General features: G+C 35.0%; 1 pseudogene; it reads right to left on the bottom strand.

Moving 5' to 3' along the window:
- Nucleotides 1–1,583: 1,583 nt before the first annotated feature.
- On the bottom strand, nt 1,584–8,722 carry LOC132301654 (transcription initiation factor TFIID subunit 6-like; annotated as a pseudogene).
- Between the last annotated feature and the right edge of the window lie 12,074 nt (nt 8,723–20,796).

The following is a 20,796-nucleotide window of genomic DNA, read 5'->3' as shown; positions in this document are numbered from 1 at the left end:
TGCAAATAGGCTCTCATCTTTGATTTTCAAAAATTGTAATTATCTCCTTTAAATAAAGGACCACGTTGATTAGAACCACCTTCTTTCAACGCATAAGACATGATGTCAAAAACAATTTTTGAAAAACACAACAAAACTAAACTTTCCAACAAGGATCAACTCAGTGTATAGAGATCTGCTCTGATACCAAATTGTGAGTCGTATGCAGCGGAAATTACTTAGAAAGTTTTTGTTTGTTCTAGAAAACAAATTTATGTCCTTAACTTTGCTTATTTTATGTTTTAACATGTAAACAGTTAATCACATGTAGATAAAATAATACAAAGTATAAAGTTAAAGATGACACTAGGATTTTAGCGAGGAAACCCCAGTTGATAAAATATGTCAACTGTTATGGGAAAAACCTCGTGAACTATGCAGTCCAAAGTAAACCAATCCATTATATATGCTTGAAACAAAGTATACCGAACTTTGACTCTGGCGCACACCCTATCGTTCTACACCACACCAACCGCTGACGATCCTCTGGCTTTGCGACTTCTCGTCCAACAGCAACTTGATCTCAGACTGACACTTGATATTTGTAGAAAAGTAGTAGATAGATTAGATAACACTCCACGAATGCTCTAACCCTTTCAAAGTGTGACTGCGCTTACTTCTGTTCTTCAATCGTCTGAATGATATAGAAGAAAATCTACTTTGTCTGATCGTTGTAGATACAACAGTATGATCACGATCAGGATTCGAACTCCACAACTCAAACCTAACTAGGTGACTATGTGTATGTTTTAGGAAGACTACAGAAAAATCAACTTTGATTTTCTGAGAGAAAGAAACTTCCTAAGGCTTTAAAAATATTGAATCTGTATAACAAAGCCATGAGTAAACCTTATATATGACATGGCTTATATAGAGGTTGCAAAGTCCTATTCCTTCATAAAATAAAGGAAATCTTGTGCATAGGACTTTGGAAGGAAAATAGAATCAAAAAGGGATTCAGCAGAACAAGGTAACAAGGAAACCTGTTGTCTTCAGGACTTGTGGAACCAGTTCCCATTTTTGCTACCGGATCCCAAAGGACAATGAGTAATCTTCGAAGTGTAGATTCTGGAACCAGTTCCCAAATCTTGAACAGGTTCCCACTTGACAGAATCCAACCTCAATGTGGATTGTCTATATTTTTGGAACCCTTATAATATACTCTGTATATTATTGTCCTAAGTGGGAAACAATGTCCTACATCAGTGTTCTTTCCTTTTGATGATCAACCAATACTTTCCTTTTCAGTGCAAACTTCCAACTTCGCAGTGGAGGTCAAGTTGAATATGGTAACTGGAATTACAACTTGACTAGGACTTGTTTTGTTAGTGAAATATGCCAATTTACAAAAATATATCTCACATTGTTTAAATAACCTATATAATACATTCCTCTACATTGAATTCAATCTACTGCAAGTGTTTGAATTTAAGTTTTACATGAATAAGAAATGACGTGTTACTTTCCAGAGAAGAATGCGAATTTTTTCTTTATTTCGTAAAATACTAAAACTAATCCTTACAACGGCTGTTTACTCCAAATTGTCACAAAAGCAATGACATCTCAGAAGTTGGAATGAATGAGAAAATGCTTTCACCAAACAGCTCAAACAAGGACGACAAAAGATGGCCAGAGTTCAGGTCATCCTTCCAAGCCCGAGCAAGGAAAGCTGACATCTTCAAAGACTGGTTGTCACCCTTATCTCTTCTACCTCTACTAACTGAAATGTTGTCGTTCGGGTATTGTCGAAAAGATGAAGATGGCCCCACATCAGAATCAGATAAAGAAGCAGGAACACTTGTTTCTATCTGCATGTCAGATGTTGAGTTATTTGACAATGCAACCATTGGGCCATCCGTTGCAACTCTCTTCAAGGGAGGCTGTTGCTCCAACTGCTCATCGCTTGCCTTGCGTTTATCTTGATGAATTAAAAAGAAAAAATAAGGGCCAACCTGAATATATTATTTCTATTCCTTAGAAGGTATCATAATAAATCTCATTTAAACAATCATAACGAAGCCACCAAACATTGGTTAAATACTTTGATGTCTAAACTGCTACAAGGCATATGAACACAGTAAATTTGTACGTGTAGATGGTTTAACAGTTCATGAAACTCTTACCCAGTCTTCTAGTTATAACCCTTCCATTAACCCTCCAGACAGCATCTGTGGATGGGGTACTAAAGGGGGAAACATCTTGAGCCGATCATATACACATTGACCGGAAGCACGCTGAAAAGTGAGCAGCCTCGTGGTATCAATCACATACCTAAAAGACATCATACCATAAATTAATACAAGCAGTGTACTAATAAATTAATACCATTTTAAGGAATTGGTTAGTTGTCGAATAACAAGTAATAGTAGTAGATAGTTTTTGAATGAAAGAAAGAGAACAAAGAATAAAATAATTGTAATTAGTATTCGTGATGCATTGTTGTATTAGATCGAGATCCAAAGGTTCATTCTAGATCTAACTTTAAGGATGAGGCTTTATAATAAGGAAAGATAGAATGTCTAACCTATAGAAGAAAAGATAATAGGAATTAGTAGTGGAATCTAGTTGGACCAAAATAAAGATTTTATTTTTTTGAGCGATCGTGTGATCATTTTTTCCTCTCATTCATTTAAGATATTATGTGAATGAATCTAATGAGTTAAAATGGAAGTAAGGGAAAAACTTTTATAAGGTCGTGGTTCATTCTAAAATTGAAAGTAGATTCAATACAATTCAAAACTGAAAAAAAAAAAAAAATGATCAAAATATAAATGATTTTCCAGTTTTATTCCATAGTGATTCAGAAAGAGTTTCATTTTTGAATGAAGTTCCACGGCACGGTTCTTATTCTTAGAAGTTTACCCAAGAGTTGTTCAACGAATCCGTTGGTTGGAATCACGGTATGGGTAGACGTCACAGATGATAAATCAAAATTTTCAATTGAACTTCTTCTTTCAATTGGTCTTTTTGCTTATCCTCTTATCTTGCAAAAACAGAAACTTAGGTAAATGATTTATAAACATATGTATAAAAAGAACATATTTTATTTAGCTCTTTTATGCCTACTATAACTAGTTATTTCGGTTTTCTACTAACGGCTTTAACTATAACCTCGGCTTTATTTATTGGTCTGAGCAAGATACAACTTATTTGAAATTAATTCAATGAACAATTCATAGTATTCTATAGTTACTTACCGCATCAATTGTCAATTCTTAGTTATTGAGATTCAGGGGAATTCGGATTAATATTTAGGAATAGATATTACCTCTTTTTTTTTCCTTTCAAACAAATTGAAATGATTGAAGTTTTTCTATTTGGAATCATGTTAGGTATTCCTATTACCCATTTTTTTTATTTCGTTTAACACCCTTAGAAAGAATTCGATTCTTTCTTTTAAAACTCTTAGAACTATAAAAGACTTATTTTTCAATTGACCAATTTGATTTTCAAGTTCCTTAAAAATGGGTTCAAAAAAAGAAGGCCATTTTCGAGGAGAACCAAAAGGAAGGTCAGTTTCCATTCCCCAAACTGTTAAAAAACAAAAATCGGCTTTTTGTACTTTTCCTTTCTTTTTCATTCGATCTTTATGGAAGGGCCGTAGCTTTGGTTTGTGCCAAGGTTTTAGACAGAAAGGGAATAAGATTTTTATTTGAATACCATCTAGTAACCAATTTTTCGGAAATTCTGTTTTTGATAATTAAACACCGTTATAGGTGCATTTAACATGCATTTTGCCAACCCATTCTTTTAAATCCTTAGACCACTCGGGAAATTGCAATAATAAAATACGGCCAATATTTTTAGCTATTATCAATGAAGGTAATATAATATATTTTCTAAAAATCGATTGAGTTACTAACATGGAACCTCTTATTACTTGAGAAAGCGGAATGGTATCCCAGGCTTCTGCTATTTCTATCCGCGTTTTCTCCTTTCATTTGTTCTCTTCTTCTTTTTTTCCCTTCTTTTATTGGTTCTTCTGTATAATCTAAATTTTTGAATTCTTCTTTTTTTCCCATCCCATTTTTAAAAATTAGTTTCATTAGTATGGAGATATCAAAAGAAAAAAGGAGAGATTTGTCTATTATGTCCAAAAAAAGGGGGGAATGCACATTTGCTTGAAATAGTTCCTCAATAACTATTTTACGTCTTTGAGCGCGTATAGAACCTTTGATTATGTTTCGATGAAAATCTGATTGTTGTGAATAACGTATTAAAGCCATTTCATCTTTTTTATTAGAATTTTCAGTCTCAATATCGATATTTTGTTGGTTATTAGTAAAAATCACTACACGTTTCGCTTTTCTTGAGCAAATCTGCTGTTGCACCGTCCCGTCTTCTTCATTTTCTCTTTCTTGCGGTTGTTCCAAATCGTTGATTAATTTGTATGACCATTGAGGAACTTTTTTAATGATTTCTTGTATTTCAATAGATTTTTTTCTCATTTTTTGATCATTAGGATCATTTATACTTCCATTGAATAAAAAATTCAAAAATTTTGCTCCGTCAATTCTTTTGTCTATTGATAATTATTTTTTTATCAAATGTATTTATTTTTTGTTCAAATTCTCGATAATCTATATTAGTAAAAAGGATACTGTGAATCTTATTTATCCAAAATTTTCTATGTAAGTTTCATTTATGATTGAAGGTGAAAACCATTTTTTAATTGTTCCACCTTCAAAAAAGGATCATACATTTTAGGCAAATATTCTTGCCTAGTTTCATCATTACACAATCTAATTTTTTTTTCAAGTAGATTCAAAGAAAGGGATCCTCCATCTAGAACCTCGATTCATTTTATAAATTCGTTGCTTAAGTTCTTACTTTTTTCTTCATTAGTATAAATCCAATTATTGTATAGTTCGTCAGGGGAGTTTTCTATTGTGTACAAAGACATCTTTTTTTTTTTTTGTATCATTTCCCAAAAGGTTGACAAACTGGCATGTATAAAAAAAATATTGTGACATTTCATTTCTTACAGCCTTTTCAAAGTGTTGGTTTTTTATATATCGCAATGGTCGATTCCATCAGTTATAGTCGAAAAGAAGAATCACAAGCGATTTTTCAAACCAGAAGGGGTATTTATTTTCTTCTGTATAATTTTCTTTATTTTCAAATATTTTTAACTTCGAATTTTCTTGATTCCCATCCAAATAAGAAGTCTCAGAAATTGGGCTATGTTGATAGCATGTCTCTTTAAAGTGAATGTGGAATTCGTCCGTTGTTTTTTTCCTTTCCATTCACTCGGATCTCTTCCGTTTTACCGATTTTGTCCGGATCCTCCTTTTCTTCCGAAAAAAGGAAAGTATACTCACCAGCAAGGCCCCATAAACACGCCAAGCTTCATGCCTTTTCATCTCATTTTTTTGCTACTCAAGAAGCATCTCTGGTTCAAGAAATTGCACGTATGTTTCAAGATTTGGCAGTATAAGAAGGCGGACCTGCTCATGACTTGAGAAGCATCAGAAACTGCTTAAAATTTTATGTACAAATGAAAAAGATGTCACCACTTCCTCCCCCAAGAAAAATTTGAACAGAAAGCACATATACTGATGTTAATCAGTACTTTATTCATGAGAACAAAGATACTGATTGAAATGATAAGAAACAAAGGCAATCATTACAAAATTATCCATTCTTATTTCTGTAATTTGATGGTGGCAAAAGGAAAAGAGAAGAAGATACAGAAGAAATTTTTTTTAAGATATTCTCCTTTCAGGTTAAAATTATATTCCAAAGCTAGAGAGTTTTTGAGAGAAAAGAAGGAAGAAGGAAAAACACTTCAAAGTTTTAGAGTTGTACAAAATCTTGCACTATTGTTTTCCTTGGTACAACATGGGAGAAATTCAAAAACTCTTCCCTTCCTCTCTTCTTCTCTCTATTATTACTCTTCTCCAATTCTTCCCTTGAATTGAAAATGGGTTCACTTAATATTAATGAATATCACAAGCAGGTTTGATCAATGGTCCTTACAACTAGCTTCCAAATAGACATTTAACACTTAGAATTATTATTCATGACAAGAGTATGAAAGCAGAAAATACCACATTAGGTCCTAGAGCCGCTAATCCTTGAATAGCACCATAGTGTTGTGTCAATGCCCGTTTTGGGTCCAAGAAAGCAAGAAGCAATGTTTTTGTCAAACGTGTCTGGAGATTATTATAAACGTGTCCAAATCTGCAAAATGATAGAAATTAAATTCCAAGAGCAAAACATCAAATCTAAAGATAAGATTTCTGAATAGACATGAATGGCAAGTATATTTTCTTTCTTGTATAAGTAAAAGACATGTACCTGTGTTTTAAATGCGACGAACCCTAAATTTCCACTTTGGGGGTGGCAGGAGATACCACTCAAGCTATGAAACGCCGATATGAACACAAGACACAGGTATGACACAATATGGCACAGCGATACGCCAAGTCCCAAAAAAATAGGACATGGCCACAGAAGGGATCTAACAAGAAAATAATATTGTATATATACTAAGTTGGAGCTTAGAGTTGGATGGATGTTGTTTCTAATTTCTGAACTTCATATTATTTTTAATTAACCTATTATATGTTCTAAAATTGCATTGGAACTCTATTACTTTTAAAATAATTGCAAAATTGCCTCGTCATGTCCAACTATAAAATAAATACATAACTAAACAAATTCAAACTCAAAAACACTCCAAGCATTATCTGAATCCGCCACAGCACGCACTAGAGGGGTGCCTTTGCTTCCTAAGCTAACAGCTGATGGTACAAATGGCAAATATATATTAGGGCGCTATTTTGTTTTCTTTCTCTTTTTCGTTTTTCCCAAATCTCTCAAGGCTAATTTATGCAGTAGTCAGTAAACCAGTTAGGGAAGCATGTTGGTTGACTGAGTTTTGTCAGGTCAATTAAAGCATTTGTCTAATTCAGTCTTGACATATTTAGACAGTGGCATAAAAACCTCGAGTTGGTTCACCATTTGAACAAATTTTATTGTTTGGGTCACAACAAGCAGTGTAGTTGCGCCAGATTTATTTGAACCAATCATGGCATAGGACAATTGACGGTTCAACGATCCGTTCATTCTGAAATTGTATCACTGACAAAGATAAAATTTAAAATCTTGGCAAGTGAAGAAGTTCTTAAAACTTATGGACATTTGCACAAGGTCAAAAGCGAAATCACAATCAAGTGTACTATATTAGATCTGTAATATTAAAATAATGCCTGTTTGGTAGGAAGGACAAGGGGGCTTCCATAGTTTGGAAGAGTGGAGATAGGGAGGGAAGAAATGATGGATGAGCCATCGTTCCTACCCCACCAAATTTGATCCATCGAGTGGACGGAAGAGAGGAGAGGAGCAGCAAATCTATTATAAATTTATTTATTGAAATTACTACCCTTCATAATTATCTGATATAACTAACCCCTATTACTACCTAGTACCTTCAAATGAGTACCATAGATATTGATGGATGTAATGGTAAATAGATTTTAAAACTCTCTTCCCTTCTCTCCTAACAAAGAAAGTAAGTTATTACCTTCCCTTTACTTCCGTTCAACCAAACAAACAGAGGGAAAGTCACTATCCCTTCCCTAGGGATGCCTCGTGTATCCCTCTTTCTCTCCCTTCCATCCATGTCTTTCTTTCCTACCAAATGGAGCATAAGGCACTCACTTCCTCTGTATCCACAAAATAAAACAAAAAGTCTCACCTTTTGCATATTGAAGCAACAAGGTTTGCTGTGAGGTCTCTAAGTTCCCAGTGGTTGTCTGCAAATCCATTCCCTAATCTTTTTGCAACAAGGCAGGTAACAACTGAAGGCATCAACTGGTGAAGCTGATAAAGAAAAGAATGCATGATAAGATAGATATGGTAATTGGTGACAGAGTAGATCAATTTTCTATTTTATTTATTTATTATTTTTTAATGCTCTTATAGTTGGTGTGTGAACTTTACTACTAAATTTGTTCACTTAAGCACGTCTAACTTGATCAAGCTTCAAAGTCAGGTTTTGCTCACTGACTTGAGCCCTGAAGTTGACTTAGTTGAGCAGTATCAGATCGGCATCAGGAGATGCGCAAAGATAAACTACATAAAAGGCAATTCTAGAAAAGAAACTATGAAATTAAAATTTCATCAATATTACAGAACAGTTGAATAATCAATTACAGATGCAATCCCAAACTACAAAATAATGTGATGAGCTAAATAAATACAAATCAGTAACCATCCACATAATCTTCAATCCTCTGACCATCCTCATTATTCCCCTCAACCCCACTCTCATCTTCAATACCCTTTTCAGAACATTACACCATGCTCGCATCCAATGTCAATTTTGAAGCCATTTTATAATATTGATTACAAATGAAAACCAACTATGAGAAATAATTGTCAACATTTGTTCACACTTCACAAGCATAAGTTATAAACATTTTTCAACAAATATTACATTTATTCAACTTTATTTTAGTCTTATTTACCTTTATACTACAAGGTTATATACCTAGATCTAAGATTATAAGTTCACATAATGATATTAGGTAAAAAAAAAAAGTTGAAACAAAATCTTGCCTGCACGTTTGATGGAAGAGAGTAGTAAAACCTAACCTAAAAGAAGGTTGATTAAAGCTTCAATGAAGATTCGAACCATAGTTGTTAAAGGCTCAAGGCGCACAAAAGCGTAAATGCCTCCTAGAGCCTTAAACCCTTAAGGGCTATCTTTATAGTAGGAATGACCTCCTTCTTGATGGAAACCCTAGAAAAATGGAAGAACTCCCAAAGATGTGTAAAAGCTCTTTAGTCTCTAGCCTTCTCTCTAAGATATGAGATGTACATGCTATCTTCAATTCTTTTTTCAATCCCCCTTGATATGAATAGCTCAAAATCCTTATATAAGAGACTTAAGAGTCACACCCAATGTTCTGGATTCGTGTACTAGGGTCCTTGCAATGATTGCACCATGAGCCAACTTTTAATGAGTTGAAATTTATTTTATTTTGAACTTGAGGAGGTTCGATCGATCGAATTGTGTTGAGATTGATCGAACATAGGTGAGATTCATCTTATGCTGTAGAGATCGATCATCCTTGGTGGCGCCTTTTTGAATAAAGACAAATCTCTGAGATATTTTGGGATATTTTGGGGAAGAGACAAAAGTGGTAGGTGGGGTGGTAGGTGTGGATAAGATCGAATAATTTCGATCGATCGAAGAAAAGTTGGATCGATCAAACATGGTGGAATCTTTTGGATAAGGACAAAGGCTTGGATCCATCTTGAAGTGTCCAGATCGATCACATCCAGATGAATCGAAGAATTGTTGAGATCGATCGAACATGCTGATTTTTCACACTTTGCTTCATTTTGCTTCCACTTTGCTCCTTTCTTCCATTCAACTTGAGATAACTTCTTTAATGCTCTTATTGAGCTGAATTAACTTATTTTTGGGATAAGTACCTAAAAAGGACAATAACATGAAATTAATCTAAGACGGGAAAATAAGATAGATAAAGGTCCTAGAATACTTAAGCTTAAGGGGTTTAATTACGCACTTTTCAACGCTCATCACACTCCTAAACTTAAATATTGATAGTCCCTAGCAATGAACTACGAAGTCAATGAATGAAATGAATGACTATACAACTATGAACTAGAAAATAATAAAAAGGATAGCGCCACTTTCGTAAGGAACACGATTGCATTTAGCATATGCAACAAGTCTTTTAAACTCCTAGGTTACCCCTAGTGGACGAGTGAAACCTAGTGAGGGTTTTTAGAAATGATACCCACAAACATTAAGCTCTTTTTCAGTAAAGAGGCACCAATATTGCAAACAAGTATTGGGAGAAAACTACCTCAAGTATGCTATTTTTCAACCGTTTCCAAGCATTCTCCCAAAATTTTAACATCAAGCAAGCAAATATGATCCTCCACACATCAAGAAAATGATCATGCAAATCAAAACAACTCTAGAATCCTTTTTGAGTGGACCAGCATCAAATATATTGCTATCTAAGCCAACTAAAGAAGTGATCACATCCTTACCCTCAAATTAGCACACAAATCTAGTCCCGATCATCAAAACAAAGAGTGAACCTTTTATTAAAGTTTTATTAATCTAGGTGCGATTGGTCTTTTCACTCGATTTTTTTTTTTTTTGTTTTTTTTTTTTTTGTTTTTTTTTTTTTCAAATCATAAGGATCAAAGATGGAAGCATAGTGCAATGTGTTGATCTATTAAGCTTTCTAGCGATCCATGAGATCGAGCGTTAGGTCAATGACTCCCAAACCAGACGGCTTTAGAGATTAGGTGTTAAAACACCCCTAAGGACTTACAAGCTCAAATTAACTAGGCTACAAATTAAGACAACTTCCATCTAATCATTTCTCACTTCTCACCCCTTTTTTTTTTTTTTTTTTTTTTTCAACATTCAATTATTAACCTAAAGTTTAGGCCCTCCACTTTTCGGCGCGAGAAATTCAGTGTTTGATGAGGCTAGAATCCCGGTTACTCAATGAAAAGGATTTGTTATCCACCTTTATCAAGAATGAAAGCTTTCAATGCACTACTAGTCCAATTGGGATATAACCAATTCAATAATCAACAAAGCATATACCCCACATATGAATGCTAGTGTGCGCCTGTGCCAGTGTAGAATCTTAAAGTGAATCTTAAAACAATCACAAAATCAGGATAATATGGACCACAAATGCAAGTAAGATATCAATTTTTTGAAAAATTTACTCCTAAATGGCATCCACAAGGCATATAAGGAGTATTGGACTCTCAAGTCAAGCAATTTTTAAATTCTAAGAAATATAGTCCTCAAAAGATCAAAATCATCACTAACATCAATCTCAAATCTCAATCATTCATTTAAAGTTCAACTCTAAGTAGAATGCAACAAGACACCTTACCCCGAAACTTAAACCACACATTGTCCTTAATGTGCAATGAGAACAATGGAAAAGATGGAAAGAGTATACCATGGTGGCGAAAACATGAAGCCCGACAATAATTCACTATGAAAAGGGTTTCCCCCAAACTTGGAATCAATAAGCTGTTTGAATAACCACACTAGCAAACTCATATCAAATATCAAATGGGATAAAAATAATCAAATCATGCATTCTAAGGCAATATAATACAAGATGAAAGAAATATGAGATCAAGCCCGGCACTAAACATGAAAGCATGAATACACACAAGGGCATAATGGTAATGGTAATGGTAAAAAGGATTTTTTTTTTTTTTTTTTGAATGAAAGCAAGATTAAATAAAATACAAGAAAATATGAATAATGATTGCTAAGTTTAACGACTCTAGCTAAACGAAATGCTGCTTTAAAAGATGAAGAAGGTTTTTTTTTTTTTTTTTTTTTTTTTTTTTTTTTTTTTTTTTTTTCAAGTAGCTTCAGGTCGATCTGAACTTAGATCGATCTAAACTTCGATCGATTGAAAAGGTGAAATCTTGCAGATAAGTTTGATCGATACACAGAGAGTTGAAATATGCAGAGATCCAAAAATTTTTTAAGTATGGAACTGAGGTCGATCGAAGAGAAAGTTCGATCGATCTTGGAAGACTTAGATCGATCTAAAATGAAGTTCGATCGATACACAGAGAGCTGAAATATGCAGGAAGTTCTCGATCGATGGGACTGAGAGATGATTGGATACAGAGATGATGTTCGATCGATCGAACCTATTCCAAGATCGATCGAATAGGAACAATTAAGGAAGAATTCGAACATCTCATTGAAAACATTGAATGTATTACTAAATCTCTTCATAGATTGGATCTACCAAAAGGGCAGCTTCCATATGCCTTTGAAAAACTTGTCCCTCAGTGTAGGGTTTCAACCTTTGTCCATTCACCTTAAATATGTTGCCATTCTTTAAGCTTTGAATTTCAACCGCCCCATGTGGCGCAATAGAGATGATCTCATAAGGGCCTTCCCATTTGGTTCGCAATTTTCCGGGAAAGAGTTTTAACCTAAAGTTAAAAAGCCAAGCTTTTTGACCCGACTCAAAAGATTTCTTCACAATGTGTTTGTCATGAAAATTTTTAGTTCTCTCTTTGTAGAGTTTGGCATTATCATAGGCATTGTGTCTCAACTCTTCCAACTCATTCAATTGGAGTAATCGGTTCTCTCTGGCTTTGTCAAGGTCAAGATTGAGCTTTTTAATTGCCCATATAACTTTGTGTTCTAGCTCAACCGGGAGATGGCAAGGCTTTCCATACACAAGTCTATAAGGAGACATGCCAATGGGAGTCTTATATGCCATTCGGTAAGCCCACAAAGTGTCATTCAATTTGCGTGACCAATCCTTCCGGGTTGTGTTAACCATTTTCTCAAGAATATGTTTAATTTCCCGATTTGACACTTCTACTTGCCCACTTGTTTGAGGATGGTAAGGAGTGGCGACTTTATGAGCAATGGAGTACTTAAGAAATAATTTCCTTAAGAATTAATTGCAAAAATGCTTTCCTTCATCACTAATCATTGCTCTTGGCATACCAAAATGAGTAAAGATATTGGATTTGATGAATTGGATAACCACAGAGTGGTCTTTGGTTTTGGTAACACAAGCCTCTACCGACTTAGAAATATAGTCAACGGCAAGCAAAATGTATTGATATTCATAAGACATAGGAAAAGGACCCATGAAATCAATGCCCCAAATGTCAAAGATTTCAACAACAAGAGTATTTGTCAAGGGCATCATATCTCTTCTCGACATTGAACCCATTTTTTGACATCTCTGACACTTTTTGCAAAAATTGTAGGCATCTTTATGGATGGTAGGCTAAAATAACCCATTTTGAAATACCTTCAAGGCAGTCTTCTTCGCACTAAAATGCCCACCACATGGAAGGGTATGGCAAAACATAACCACACTTGGAATTTCACTCTCGGGAATGCACCTTCTCACAATTTGATTTGGACAATATCGAAACAAAATAGTATCTTCCCAATAGTAATTCTAGATGTTAGCTAAGAAACGCTTCTTCGCTTGCTTTGACCAACTGGTCGGAAGTTTGCCAATTGCTAGAAAATTCACAATGTCGGCAAACCAAGGCATTTGTCCATTAGAAACTTGGAATAATTGTTCATCCAGAAATGAATCATGAATTGGTGGGCTCGAGGAAGATTCTACCACTAATCTTGAAAAATGATCGGCAACCACATATTCGGTGCCTTTCTTATCTTTCTTGGTCAAAAGATGCCTCAAAGCCGCATGATCAGAATAGACAATGACTTTTAACTCTAAGAGGTAGGACCAAAATTTATCAAGAGCATACACTACAACAAATAATTCCTTCTCGGTGGTGGAGTAATTCAATTGAGCTCCCGAGAGGGTCTTGCTAGTATAGTATACGGTGTATGGAAGTTTTCCTACCTTTTTTCCCAAAAGTGCTCCCATGGCATAATTAGAAGCATCGCACATTATTTCAAACGGTAATGACCAATTAGGAGGTTGCATAATAGGAGTAGATGACAATAAGTCATGCAATTTATGAAAAGCATTCATGCATGCTTGATCAAAGATGAATGGTGTTTCCTTGGCAAGAAGATTGCACAAGGTTCTAACAATCTTGTTCAAGTCTTTGATAAAACGGCATAAAAGCCGGCATGACCTAAAATGGAGCGAACCTCTCTCACCATTGAAGGTGGAGGCAATTCAGAAATAAGCTCAACTTTTGCTTTATTGCCCTCAATTCCCCTTCTTGAGATGACATGACCCAAAACAATACCTTCTTGAACCATGAAATGGCTCTTTTCCTAACTAAGAACAAGGTTTGTTTCACGACATCTTTTAAGCACCAAAATTAGATTTTTAAGGCATGCATCAAATGAAAACCCAAAGACAGAAAAATCATCCATAAAGACCTCAAGATACTCTTCCACCATGTCCACAAAAATTAATATCATACACCTTTGGAATGTTACAGGAGCATTGCACAAAGCGAAAGGCATCCGTCTATAAACAAATGTGCCAAAAGGATAAGTAAAGGTGGTTTTCTCTTGGTCTAAGGGGTCAAAGGCTACTTGATTATAACCCAAATAGCCATCAAGGAAGTAATAATATTGTTGTCCAGCCAATCTCTCTAGAATTTGATCAATGAATGGCAAAGGGAAATGATCTTTTCTAGTTGTGGCATTTAATTTGCGGTAATCAATACATACACGCCATGAATTGGCAGTACGCTTAGACATTGCCTCACCTTTTGCATTTTCAAGCACTGTAATCCCTCATTTATTGGGAACTACTTGAGTTAGGCTCACCCATTTGCTATCAGAGATTGGATAAATGATATTGGCATCTAAGAGCTTAACAACTTCCTTTTTAACCACTTCTTTCATGTTGGGATTCAATCTCCTTTGGGCGTCTCTAAAAGGTTTTGCATCCTCTTCCATAAGAATGCGATGCATACAAATGGAAGGGTCAATTCCCTTTAGATCCACCACACTCCATCCAATAGTTTCCTTATTTTCTTTAAGCACATCCAAAAGAGAAATCTCTTGATCTTTTTCAAGATTTGAAGAGATGATGACCAGAAGAGTCTCTTTCGAGCCTAAAAAGGCGTACTTAAGATCGGGAGGGAGAGTTTTAAGGTCAAGAGTGGGTGGAGATACCAAAGATGGGATCGATGGAGTACTAGAGAGTGGAGGAAGAGGTTCTTTTGGAGCTTTCCAAGGTAAAAAATCCAAACTTACAACGGATTCCATTAGATCATTAACCTCGCTCATTGATCCTTCATTATCAAACCCACAACTTTCATACATTTCAAGAAGACAAGATGCAAAAGGATCCTCGGCTAAAAGAGATGAAAGATTGTCCTCGGTTGGTTTTTTTATAACCATGGAAGGAATAGACTCCTCCATAATCTCATCTAAGACATCTATGAGGCAATACTCGTCTTCATTAATGGGATGTTGACTTGCATTGAATACATTAAGCTTAACCATCATGTTACCAAAAGAAAGGTCCATAACCCCGGATATACAATTGATAGTTGCATTTGCGGTAGTAAGAAATAGCCTTCTCAAGATGATTGGAATGTGATTAGTAGGATTAACAACCAGTTCGATATCAAGGACCACAAAGTCAACTGGGAAGTAAAATTTGTCAACCTTGATGAGAATGTCCTCAACCATGCCCCTAAGAGTTTTTATGGATGTATCGGCCAATTGAAGCACCACCGAGGTTGGCTTTAACTCATTTAAACCTAGTTGGACATACACGAAGTAAGGAATCAAATTGACACTCGCCCCTAAGTCAAGAAGAGCTCTACGAACTTCATGGGTTCCAATTACACATGAAGAATACTTAAACAAAGAAATTACCAAAACCATATTGAAAAATATCCACAAAACACAATATTCACAATCAAACCAAATGTATCTTTAAACCTCGGTTACAAAACCGTTTGCAATACCCGGCAACGGTGCTAAAAATTAATGGCTACTATAAATGTCTACCAATTATAATCAACCTTGCAATAGCACAAATTACTGTAAAATAGGGCTATCGAAGGGGTAAGTCGAACCACAAGGACTACAAGTTTATGGCAACCAAGGTCTTAAAATAACTTTGTTTGATGAAAGAGGTATAAAGTTTGGTTTTGTTTGTCACTTAGAAACTAGAAATGAAATTTGCATAAAACCGTAAATGAAAGGAGTTTAAGAGGAGAGGAACTTATGTAGAGAGGGCTAGGGAAGTGAATCCACCACCAATCTTATAAACATGCTGGCTTGTGATTAACTTGAGGAACAACTTATATATATGAGCATGATATGTAGCAACATAGGATTGCTACATTATCTTTAAGAAATTCATAAAATCAAGAAGCAAGTATAATCTATCAAAGTTATACATGCTTGAACTACCTAAACTAGAGTGTAGCCTTTGACATGCTCACTAAGCTAGAGACTATCAAACTCCTCAATCAAATGATAAAAGCACATGAAGTCAAAAACCAAGAATAATCCATCAAAGGGAGGCCCTAAGCTATGAACTATCAAACTTCTCATATAACATGCCATGAAACTCATTTCATAATCTCATTTCCATTCTCACTATGAAGATGCAAGCTATATAATCATGAGAAAATATGATCTAAGATAAGATGATAAACTCAACATAATCATTTATAGAAATTAAGATCCATTACAACTTGTGTAGAGCTCTAGGATATTCAAACAGAAAACAACTGTTAGACTAAATCTTAATTTACACTTATGCACAGTTTGTTTGGGCGTAAAAATGTTTTTTTTTTTTTTTTTTTGTAAAATAGTTTTTAAATAATTTTTTATGTAATATATATATATATATATATATATATATATATATATATATATATATATATTCCCTGCGTAGATGCGTTTAAAAAAAAAAATTGTGAGAACCGGAAGTTGAGTGTACAAAGTGGACAATATCTATATGATACGGGGCGGGTCGTGACATGCAACCAAAAAGATAAAACCATTTGAATTTACCGATAAAGATGAAATTATGTTTCATTAATACAAATAAGAAAAGGAGAGGTATTCAATGATGAAGAAGCATGACAACTATGAACAATTTCATTTAACTATTCACAAGCTCTCTATAATTTTAAACTCGATCGTACACAAGTAGTAGGAGACACCCTCATTTTGCACGCTTAATGTTCAAACAATCATAATTTTATATCAAAAAGTAATTGTCAATGCATTTTGGGTCCCAGGTAAAAATAATAATTATGACTATTGGAACTAATTTAATTTTTCTTCCTTATTTGTACTCACCACCTACCTCTCCAAGAAAATATTTGTACCTAGTAATAATCGATCCTGAGACCCAACGCTTCATGGGCACCAAAGACAAAGGCGGACAGAGGGGTGGGCAAAGGTGGGCTGTAGGCCACCCAAAAAAAAATAAATTAAATTAAAATTAAAAAAATTAAAATTAAAATTACTATAATAATATTAGCCCAGCTCAAATAATAATAATAATAATAATAGTATTAGCCCACTTCAGCCTCCCATCCAAGAATTTCAAAGAACAAGCCATCATCAGTTAGGTTTTGATCTCTTCACCAAAGGAAAAAGAATGCCTCGATTGGCTACTCACACTCATGTTGGTGAGTCAATTCAATACCCTTTCACATTCTCAAATTCTTTTTTTTTTTCTAATTCCCCCACATTTTCCTCCAAATTCTTGAATTGAATCACACAATCTTTTTTTGTATCTCACGTCAGGTAGTAAATTGTTGTTAATTAATTTAGATTGGGTGGACAAATTTTAATTTTAATTTTATTTTATTGTCATATCGAAGTATAATGTATGGGTATGAATTCAAATATTTATCTATATTATGTTATAATTTTTTATTTTTTATTTTTTGCTTAAGAAATTTTATTATTAAATTTATGTTTAATATTAGCCCACCCTAACGAAAAATCCTGAATCCGCCCTTAACCAGAAGTCTTTTCCAACTAGACTAACCCGTTGGGATTGTAACCAAATTATTTCCATTACAGTGATATAAATCATCCACATGTGCAACTGAACGATGGATGAAAAACCAAAACTAAAGCAAACCACATTTGTCTTGTGAACTCTTATCCCCATCATCATCATATTCCCGTTGCAAATGTGTTTTGAGGAAGATTGTGAGCATCGAGAGTAGAAAAGTGGGCATCTAAGTAACTTAATTATCTATGTATTTTGGGCCCTATGTCAAAAAAACTATGACTAGGATAATCGATTTCGTTACATTCCAGCTATATAAATCTGCTTTTTTGCATCCGCGTCTACAACTGTGAACCGTGATCCTAACACATTTCACCACATGTATGGATTGAGTTACTTAGATCCCCACTATCAACAGAACAACAATCTAAACACATTCTGGAGGTGGTGGTCTCAAAGGAAGTCTCAAAGGAAATGCCTCGCAAAATAGTCAGTTCATTGAATGAAAAAATTTTCGAGTCCAATACTGATAAAGTTGAAGTTATATTTTAGTTAATACAAATCCAAAAATGTTGGGCATTCAATGTTGAAGAAGTATGAAAAATGTAACCATTTAAGTATTCATGAGTTCTCTATATTTTTAAACCCAATCATACACAAATATTAGGACACACCCTCATTTTGCACGTATAATATTTAAACAATCACTATTTTATATCAAAACTCAATTATCGATGCACTTTGGGCCCTAGTTCAAAAACATTACGACTAGGGTAAACCGATTTCGTTACATTATAACGATATAAGTCCCTTTTTGCATTCACATCTACAACTGTGAATAATGATCCTAACACATGTCATGACATGGATGATCGAGTTACTTAGATGCCCATTACCAATAAAAGTACAATCTAGACGCACTGTGGAGTTTGTGCAGCCATAAAAGAAATGCCTCACAAAATGGTCAGTTCATGAATGGAAAAAGATTTGATTCCAGTATTTATAAGGAAAAAGATATGATTTTTTAATGCAATTCCAAATGCATTAGGTATTTAATGATGATGAAGCATGAAAAATGCGACAATGTGAGTAATTTTTTTTAATTGCTCACGAGCTCTCTATAATTTTAAACTGGAGCACCGGGATCTTTGAACTTGGGTGGAGTGTTATGTTGAATGATGGAGCTCACTTACTCCATGAAAAAAACTTTTTTAGGGCCTTGTCCTTTGATCTTCCTCTTTTGTGTGCAAAGATCTTTCAAAAATTTTGCATAAGGCGGAATTTGCCTAATTGCATCCAAAAGAGGAAGATTTATATTGACTTGTTTGAAGACTTCCATCATGTCATGGATTTTTCCTTCTTGCCTCCCAAAAGGTGAAGTTTTTCTTAATGTATATGGAAATGGAACTTTTGGCTCATAAGACCTTACAACTTGAGGAGATGATGAAGAGGGTTATGAGTTCTTGATGGTAACATTTTCATTCAAGGAAGTAGGAATAGAATTGGGCACGGGACGGGTGTCAACTTTTGGTTACACTGGTTCACTGACTTCACTTGGTTGTTCAACCCTATTGTTAACTTGCCTACCATTTCTCAAAGTGGTAATTGCTTGCACTTGTTCTTGGGAAGGACACCCCGATGTAGAGTTTGCTTCCATAAAATGTTGGGCTTTTGGGTTCCTTTCGGGTTAGCTAGGTAATTTACCAATTTCTCTCGCATTCAATGCATTAGCTATCATCCCTATTTGGGATTCAAGCTTTGATATCGATTGAGAATGAGAATGCAACAAATTTGTATTCATTTCCAAACTACCCAAAGCCACTAGGACCTTATCTTCAAATGTGGAATTGCTAGAAAGTGCATGAAGATGATTAGAGCTACTTTAAGACTTATAAGCTTGAGGATGAGAGAAATGATTCATGCTTTGATGATAAAAAGGAGAAGGTGAAACAAACCCTTTTGAACCTTTATTTTTTTGATGAGGAGGAATGTATCGGTTTTGAAAATTTTTAGCTTGAAAAGAATTTGAATGTTCGTTCCACACCGGTACATAAGCATTTTGAAGAGGATGAGCAAATGCGGCATTGACTTGTTCATATTGCTCATCAAGCACATGTCCATGGGGACAATTAGAAGTAGTATGCAATACACTTGAATAAGTCATGCATGGCTCACAAGAATGATAAACGTGATTAAGAAGAGGAGATGATTAGGTTGCCTGTTTTTTACCTCTATTCTTGTGTTTGGCATGGCTCCGCCAGATACCGCACAACAAGATAGGTTGAGAATAGAACATAAACTATTACATCTAAGACAAGGGAATAATAGTTTATATTATACTAAAGCGTGAAAACCACTTGAGTTGTCTCAAGTGCTCATAGTCATATAATCAAGAAAATAATCATATATTAAAATAAACCCAGAGTTAAAACAATCAAACCATAATATTAGGTTGGGTTACATTAGTGCCCTACAGAGGAATTAGCTACTCATGACGAGGCTGGATATCATCTATGTTGAGTTCATCTCCATCGTCACGGACGACACTTCTTTTCTTAAGATCTTCACTTTCAAGGTTTTAAGAACCCTAAAAGCCACCACACCTTCAGCTTTCTGAATAACACCATTAAAAGAGATTAAAATTTTGGACCCTTTCTATCAAGGCTTACGCTTTTGTTTATAGAAGAAAATAATTATTTGGTGGGCTTTTAGGTCTTCTGGCCCAACTGGGATGAGATACGGCTGGTAAAGAAAGCAATCCCGCAATATTAATCTGACATGTCATGGAAGGCTCGAGCATTAGGAACAAAGGCTCAAGCTTTAAGGATCAGGTTCAGGCTTAAGCTTAAGGAACAAGGCTCGAGCCTCTCTAGATGGATGCTCGAGCTTCAATAAATGGCTCTCGATCTTTACTTTGACACTTAGCCAATTTTCTTCAACTATTTTCCGAAGCGTCTTTTTCTTCAACACTTATAATATTTTTGGGGTTGAACTCTTTTAACACTGCTCGATCCAAGCTTCGTAAGCTCAACTACTAGGCACCAGGCTCAAGCATTTAGGACCCAAGGCGCGAGCCTCAAGTGATGGTGCTCAATCCTTGAAGTGAGGCACGAGACCTGGGAGCATAGCCTTTCAATTAAATTAACTCTTTTATTTCCGACGCCTTATGCTCGAGCTTGAGGATCAAGGCTCGAGCACCCTTGGTTAAGGCTCGAGCACCCTATGGTAAGGCTCTAGCACCTTATGGTAAGGCTCGAGCACTAAGGTACAAGGCTCAAGCTTTTGGGTCTTGTTGGCTTTTTTTCTT

The sequence above is a fragment of the Cornus florida genome, unplaced genomic scaffold, assembly GCF_030987335.1.
Source record: "Cornus florida cultivar Cherokee Brave unplaced genomic scaffold, ASM3098733v1 CherokeeBrave_3.0.0_Hap2_Chr03, whole genome shotgun sequence".
Lineage (NCBI taxonomy): Eukaryota > Viridiplantae > Streptophyta > Magnoliopsida > Cornales > Cornaceae > Cornus > Cornus florida.
The sequence above is the reverse complement of the archived record's forward strand: the minus strand, read 5'-3'. Positions and strand labels throughout refer to the sequence as shown.